The sequence below is a fragment of the Dermochelys coriacea genome, chromosome 12 (genome assembly GCF_009764565.3).
Source record: "Dermochelys coriacea isolate rDerCor1 chromosome 12, rDerCor1.pri.v4, whole genome shotgun sequence".
Taxonomy (NCBI): domain Eukaryota; kingdom Metazoa; phylum Chordata; order Testudines; family Dermochelyidae; genus Dermochelys; species Dermochelys coriacea.
In genome coordinates, this window is record NC_050079.1 from 37,745,106 (window position 1) to 37,751,924 (window position 6,819).

A 6,819-nucleotide genomic window follows, 5' to 3' on the forward strand; every position below is an offset into this window, starting at 1 on the left:
CCCCCCACCCCACCCCCCACTGTTCCTCAATTGTTCTTGTTAACTGCTGGAAATAGCCTACCTTGCTTGTCACCATGAAAGGTTTTCCTCCTTCCCCCCCCCAGCTGCTGGTGATGGCTCATCTTAAGTGATCATTCTCCTTACAGTGTGTATGATAAAATCCATTGTTTCATGTTCTCTGTGTGTGCATATACATCTCCCCTCTCTATTTTCCACCAAATGCATCCGCTGAAGTGAGCTGTAGCTCACGAAAGCTTATGCTCAAATAAATGTGTTAGTCTCTAAGGTGCCACAAGTACTCCTTTTCTTTTTGCGAATACAGACTAACACGGCTGCTACTCTGAAAGGCAGGTATGAATCTCTCACCAATGAGACATGTAAAAATCACAGCTCACTTCCAACTAACATACATCGTCTTCTTTATAGAGTTCTGTCTATAAGTCTGCCCAATGGGCACATCCCAGTATCATGTAGGATACCAATGTTATGCTGTAGGATATTGACTATGTCAGAAGTATAATCGCATTTTCCCACTACTATAATTTTACCTACTGATTAATTAACCATGTAAATATGGTTAGCTCAGTGTGCGTTATCATGCAGTTGTCAGTCATTCGCTCTTTGCCGCAGTTGGCTATTTCCATGTGACATAATGAACAGTCATTTTATTTGTGCCCTCATTTATTTTAGCATAGAATCATAGAATAGAATCATAGAATATCAGGGTTGGAAGGGACCCCAGAAGGTCATCTAGTCCAACCCCCTGCTCAAAGCAGGACCAAGTCCCAGTTAAATCATCCCAGCCAGGGCTTTGTCAAGCCTGACCTTAAAAACCTCTAAGGAAGGAGATTCTACCACCTCCCTAGGTAACGCATTCCAGTGTTTCACCACCCTCTTAGTGAAAAAGTTTTTCCTAATATCCAATCTAAACCTCCCCCATTGCAACTTGAGACCATTACTCCTCGTTCTGTCATCTGCTACCATTGAGAACAGTCTAGAGCCATCCTCTTTGAAACCCCCTTTCAGGTAGTTGAAAGCAGCTATCAAATCCCCCCTCATTCTTCTCTTCTGCAGACTAAACAATCCCAGCTCCCTCAGCCTCTCCTCATAAGTCATGTGCTCTAGACCCCTAATCATTTTCGTTGCCCTTCGTTGTACTCTTTCCAATTTATCCACATCCTTCCTGTAGTGTGGGGCCCAAAACTGGACACAGTACTCCAGATGAGGCCTCACCAGTGTCGAATAGAGGGGAACGATCACGTCCCTCGATCTGCTCGCTATGCCCCTACTTATACATCCCAAAATGCCATTGGCCTTCTTGGCAACAAGGGCACACTGCTGACTCATATCCAGCTTCTCGTCCACTGTCACCCCTAGGTCCTTTTCCGCAGAACTGCTGCCGAGCCATTCGGTCCCTAGTCTGTAGCGGTGCATTGGATTCTTCCATCCTAAGTGCAGGACCCTGCACTTATCCTTATTGAACCTCATTAGATTTCTTTTGGCCCAATCCTCCAATTTGTCTAGGTCCTTCTGTATCCTATCCCTCCCCTCCAGCGTATCTACCACTCCTCCCAGTTTAGTATCATCCGCAAATTTGCTGAGAGTGCAATCCACACCATCCTCCAGATCATTTATGAAGATATTGAACAAAACGGGCCCCAGGACCGACCCCTGGGGCACTCCACTTGACACCGGCTGCCAACTAGACATGGAGCCATTGATCACTACCCGTTGAGCCCGACAATCTAGCCAGCTTTCTACCCACCTTATAGTGCATTCATCCAGCCCATACTTCCTTAACTTGCTGACAAGAATGCTGTGGGAGACCGTGTCAAAAGCTTTGCTAAAGTCAAGAAACAATACATCCACTGCTTTCCCTTCATCCACAGAACCAGTAATCTCATCATAAAAGGCGATTAGATTAGTCAGGCATGACCTTCCCTTGGTGAATCCATGCTGACTGTTCCTGATCACTTTCCTCTCCTCTAAGTGCTTCAGGATTGATTCTTTGAGGACCTGCTCCATGATTTTTCCAGGGACTGAGGTGAGGCTGACCGGCCTGTAGTTCCCAGGATCCTCCTTCTTCCCTTTTTTAAAGATGGGCACTACATTAGCCTTTTTCCAGTCATCCGGGACTTCCCCCGTTCGCCACGAGTTTTCAAAGATAATGGCCAAGGGCTCTGCAATCACAGCCGCCAATTCCTTCAGCACTCTCGGATGCAATTCGTCCGGCCCCATGGACTTGTGCACGTCCAGCTTTTCTAAATAGTCCCTAACCACCTCTATCTCTACAGAGGGCTGGCCATCTCTTCCCCATTTTGTGTTGCCCAGCACAGCAGTCTGGGAGCTGACCTTGTTAGTGAAAACAGAGGCAAAAAAAGCATTGAGTACATTAGCTTTTTCCACATCCTCTGTCACTAGCTTGCCTCCCTCATTCAGTAAGGGGCCCACACTTTCCTTGGCTTTCTTCTTGTTGCCAACATACCTGAAGAAACCCTTCTTGTTACTCTTGACATCTCTTGCTAGCTGCAGCTCCAGGTGCGATTTGGCCCTCCTGATATCTTTCCTACATGCCCGAGCAATATTTTTATACTCTTCCCTGGTCATATGTCCAACCTTCCACTTCTTGTAAGCTTCTTTTTTATGTTTAAGATCCGCTAGGATTTCACCATTAAGCCAAGCTGGTCGCCTGCCATATTTACCGTTCTTTCGACTCATCGGGATGGTTTGTCCCTGTAACCTCAACAGGGATTCCTTGAAATACAGCCAGCTCTCCTGGACTCCCTTCCCTTTCATGTTAGTCCCCCAGGGGATCCTGGCCATCTGTTCCCTGAGGGAGTCAAAGTCTGCTTTCCTGAAGTCCAGGGTCCGTATCCTGCTGCTTACCTTTCTTCCCTGCGTCAGGATCCTGAACTCAACCAACTCATGGTCACTGCCTCCCAGATTCCCATCCACTTTTGCTTCCCCCACTAATTCTACCCGGTTTGTGAGCAGCAGGTCAAGAAAAGCGCTCCCCCTAGTTGGCTCCCCTAGCACTTGCACCAGGAAATTGTCCCCTACGCTTTCCAAAAACTTCCTGGATTGTCTATGCACCGCTGTATTGCTCTCCCAGCAGATATCAGGAAAATTAAAGTCACCCATGAGAATCAGGGCATGCGATCTAGTAGCTTCCGTGAGTTGCCGGAAGAAAGCCTCATCCACCTCATCCCCCTGGTCCGGTGGTCTATAGCAGACTCCCACCATGACATCACTCTTGTTGCACACACTTCTAAACTTAATCCAGAGACACTCAGGTTTTTCCACAGTTTCGTACCGGAGCTCTGAACAGTCATACTGCTCCCTTACATACAGTGCTACTCCCCCACCTTTTCTGCCCTGCCTGTCCTTCCTGAACAGTTTATAACCATCCATGACTGTACTCCAGTCATGTGAGTTATCCCACCAAGTCTCTGTTATTCCAATCACGTCATAATTCCTTGACATCACCAGGACCTCCAGTTCTCCCTGCTTGTTTCCAAGGCTTTGTGCATTTGTATATAAGCACTTGAGATAACCTGTTGATCGCCCCTCATTCCCAGTATGAGGCAGGAGCTCTCCCCTCACAGACATTCCTGCCTGTGCTTCCTCCCGGTATCCCGCTTTCCCACTTACCTCAGGGCTTTGGTCTCCTTCCCCCGGTGAACCTAGTTTAAAGCCCTCCTCACTAGGTTAGCCAGCCTGCTGGCAAAGATGTTCTTCCCTCTCTTCGTAAGATGGAGCCCGTCTCTGCCCAGCACTCCTCCTTCATGGAACACCATCCCATGGTCAAAGAATCCAAAGCCTTCTCTCCGACACCACCTGCGTAGCCATTCATTGACCTCCACGATTCGACGGTCCCTACCCAGGCCTTTTCCTTCCACGGGGAGGATGGACGAGAACACCACTTGCGCATGGGTGAAAGGTACCAGATTGCTGGCCGTGGAGAATGAAGGCCTCTGGGTAGTTCCAAAGCAGCTATAGCTTGGGGCTGCAAGTTTTTCTCACGTGCCTACCAGCATTCTTCAACCCTTCCAGCTGAGTCCTGTCTCAATGGCCTAGTCAGTCCATGGCATCTCTCCTGCGACTGCTAGCTAGGGGGCCAATTACCGCCGCTCATTGGGGTGTTTTTTCTGACAGGGACCTCTGTCCACCAGGAACTGGACAGAGACCATCACCACCACCACCACCACCTTAGGTGCCATACTGACATTTAATTAAATGCATGGTTTCTCTTTGCCCTTTGCCCCAAACCAAACTTCTGTTGTAATCCTAAAAACTACCACCACCAACCACCCGCACCTCCGCAGACTGAGAATCTAGTAGTCGACGCAGGAGATTGAGAGATATGAGAAAGCAGAGAAAGGCATCACAAGGACCAGTGGCTGGAAGCCAAACAAATTCTAGTTAGAAATAAGGAACAAACTCTGAAGGGAAAGGATGGATTCTCCATCTCTTGGAATCATCAAATCCAGCCTGGATGCCTTTCTGAGACAGAAGTTTGCATCAGCCACAAGTGACTAGGCTCAATATAACAGCAGCTGGATGAAGTTCTGTGCCCTGCGCTGTGCAGGAGGTCAGAGTAGATCGGGGTTCTCAAACTGTGGGTCGGGACCCCACTGCCTGGTCGAAGGCCACCGTCTTTGCAGCACTTCAAGCCCTGGCCTACAGGATTGACTCTGGGTGGACTACCCACTGAGCAGGCCCAGGCGAGTGTTTGTGATGGAGTCAGTGCCACCTGGGCTCAGAGCAGAACCAGATTTACAATGGCGCCATGGAGCCGGGCCCATACTTAGAAGGGGTGCCAGCCTGCTCCACCTGCCCTGCACCCCAAGATCCCACCAGCCTGCTGGCTCCCCCTCTGCCCACCACTTGCTCCTCTCAGCCTGCCCGCCGACCAAGGGCTCCTCTCCACCCTCTGGCCCCACCTACCGGCTCCTCTTTGCCCCCTGGCTGGATCACTATGGACCTCCGGCTCCGTGCAGTCTCTGCTTCCCACCACCTGTGGGGCCCCGCCTACCTCTCCAGAGCCACCAGGGACTGGTGCAGAAGCTGGGCCAATCTCAGCCAGTTTGTGGGGGGGGGACCATGTGGGGGCTTGGATGCGCCCCTCCAGGCAAGTAGATCCTGAGGGAGCCCAGCTGGGGCAGACCCTGGCCTGGCTGATTGCGCCACTCCTGAGGGCTGGAGCGCGGGCTTGGAAACAGTGAGCTCACAAGCCTGGCAGACACAGTTGCCTCCCAGCAGGGCCGGTGAGCGCGGCTAGGAGGCAGGATGTGGGTCTCTGTGTGGGGTGCTGGGCAGTTGTGGTGGGGCTGTGAGCAGGGGGGCATTGGATAGAGATGGTGTTGTGCAAGGCACTATGCATTTGTAGAGGGGGTCATGAGGGGCAGTGGGCATAGTAGGTCCAGGGGGCTCTGGCAATAGGGTGTTGGGTAGGGGGACTGTGTGGCGCAGCTTGGACCCACCCCCAAGGGAAAGGGGCATGCTAGCAGCACAGGGCCGAGCAGTTGCCAGATGCACAGTGACTCGCCCGTTTGTAAATAGTGCCCTCGCACTGGGCTGGGCGGAGCAGGGCCATCCCTGCCATGCCATGCCCCTGGTTGGCCCCTCACTCTGGGGACCAAAGTCCCCGTACCATGCTCCATTGCCCCCATGGAGGCCCACAAATGTGTTTGTTAGGTTAATCCAGCTCTGGCTAAGTTACATTAAACAGTTCCTGGAACAGTCTCCCAACTCACACGACCTCTGCCCAGTGACAAGGAAGAGGACTGAACAGCCAGCAAGGGATTTGGCTGGGGGTGGAGCTCAGCTGAGCTACTACCAACTATCCAGCCAAATGCCACAGACCAAGCTACAAAATCCAGGTGGAGCGAGGTGCTTCTGGGGCACCATGTACCATTCTAGGATGTGCTGGTTTTGCTGGCCTCCCATTAAAACGCACCACAGTATCTACTTATAGTACCTGGCTCCCATTCATGTAGTATCTGAGCACTGTACCATCTCTAATGTATTTATCCCCATCACACCCCTGTGAGGGCAGGGCTATTGACCCATTGTAGAGATCAGGAACTGAGGCACAGAATCACATAGGAATTTTGTGGCAGAGAAAAGAGCACCCTGACCACTGGGCCATTCTTTCCTCTCGCAGTAGCCCTTTCATTTGAGACTCATGGGAGCTTCCACCAAGACAGTGCAGTTTTGCATTAGGGGCTCCCAGGGATATGTTTATACTGCATTATTAACCTGGATCTGTGGGACCCAGACTTGTGAGCTCACTGTTTCCAAGCCCGCGCTCGAGTCCATGCTGCATTGTAAATCTGGACCTGGATCTCCCAGCCACGCTAACACATCCATACTGCACTACGCAGACCTTGGCATAAAAAGTGGGAGTGTGCTAATAAAGTTTGCGGATGACACGAAGCTGGGAGGTATTGCCAATACAGAGACGGACCGGGCTATCATACAGGATGATCTGGATGACCTTGAAAACCGGAGTAATAGTAATAGGATGAAATTTAATAGTGAAAAGTGCAAGGTCATGCATTTAGGGATTAATAATAAGAATTTCTGTTATAAACTAGGGACGCACTACTTGGAAGTAACAGAGGAGGAGAAGGACCTCGGAGTATTGGTTGATCACAGGACGACTATGAGCCGCCAATGTGATATGGCCGTGAAAAAAGCTAATGCGATCTTGGGATGCATCAGGTGAGGAATTTCCAGTAGAGATAAGGAGGTGTTAGTACCGTTATACAAGGCACTGGTGAGACCTCATCTGGAATATTGTGTGCAGTTCTGGTC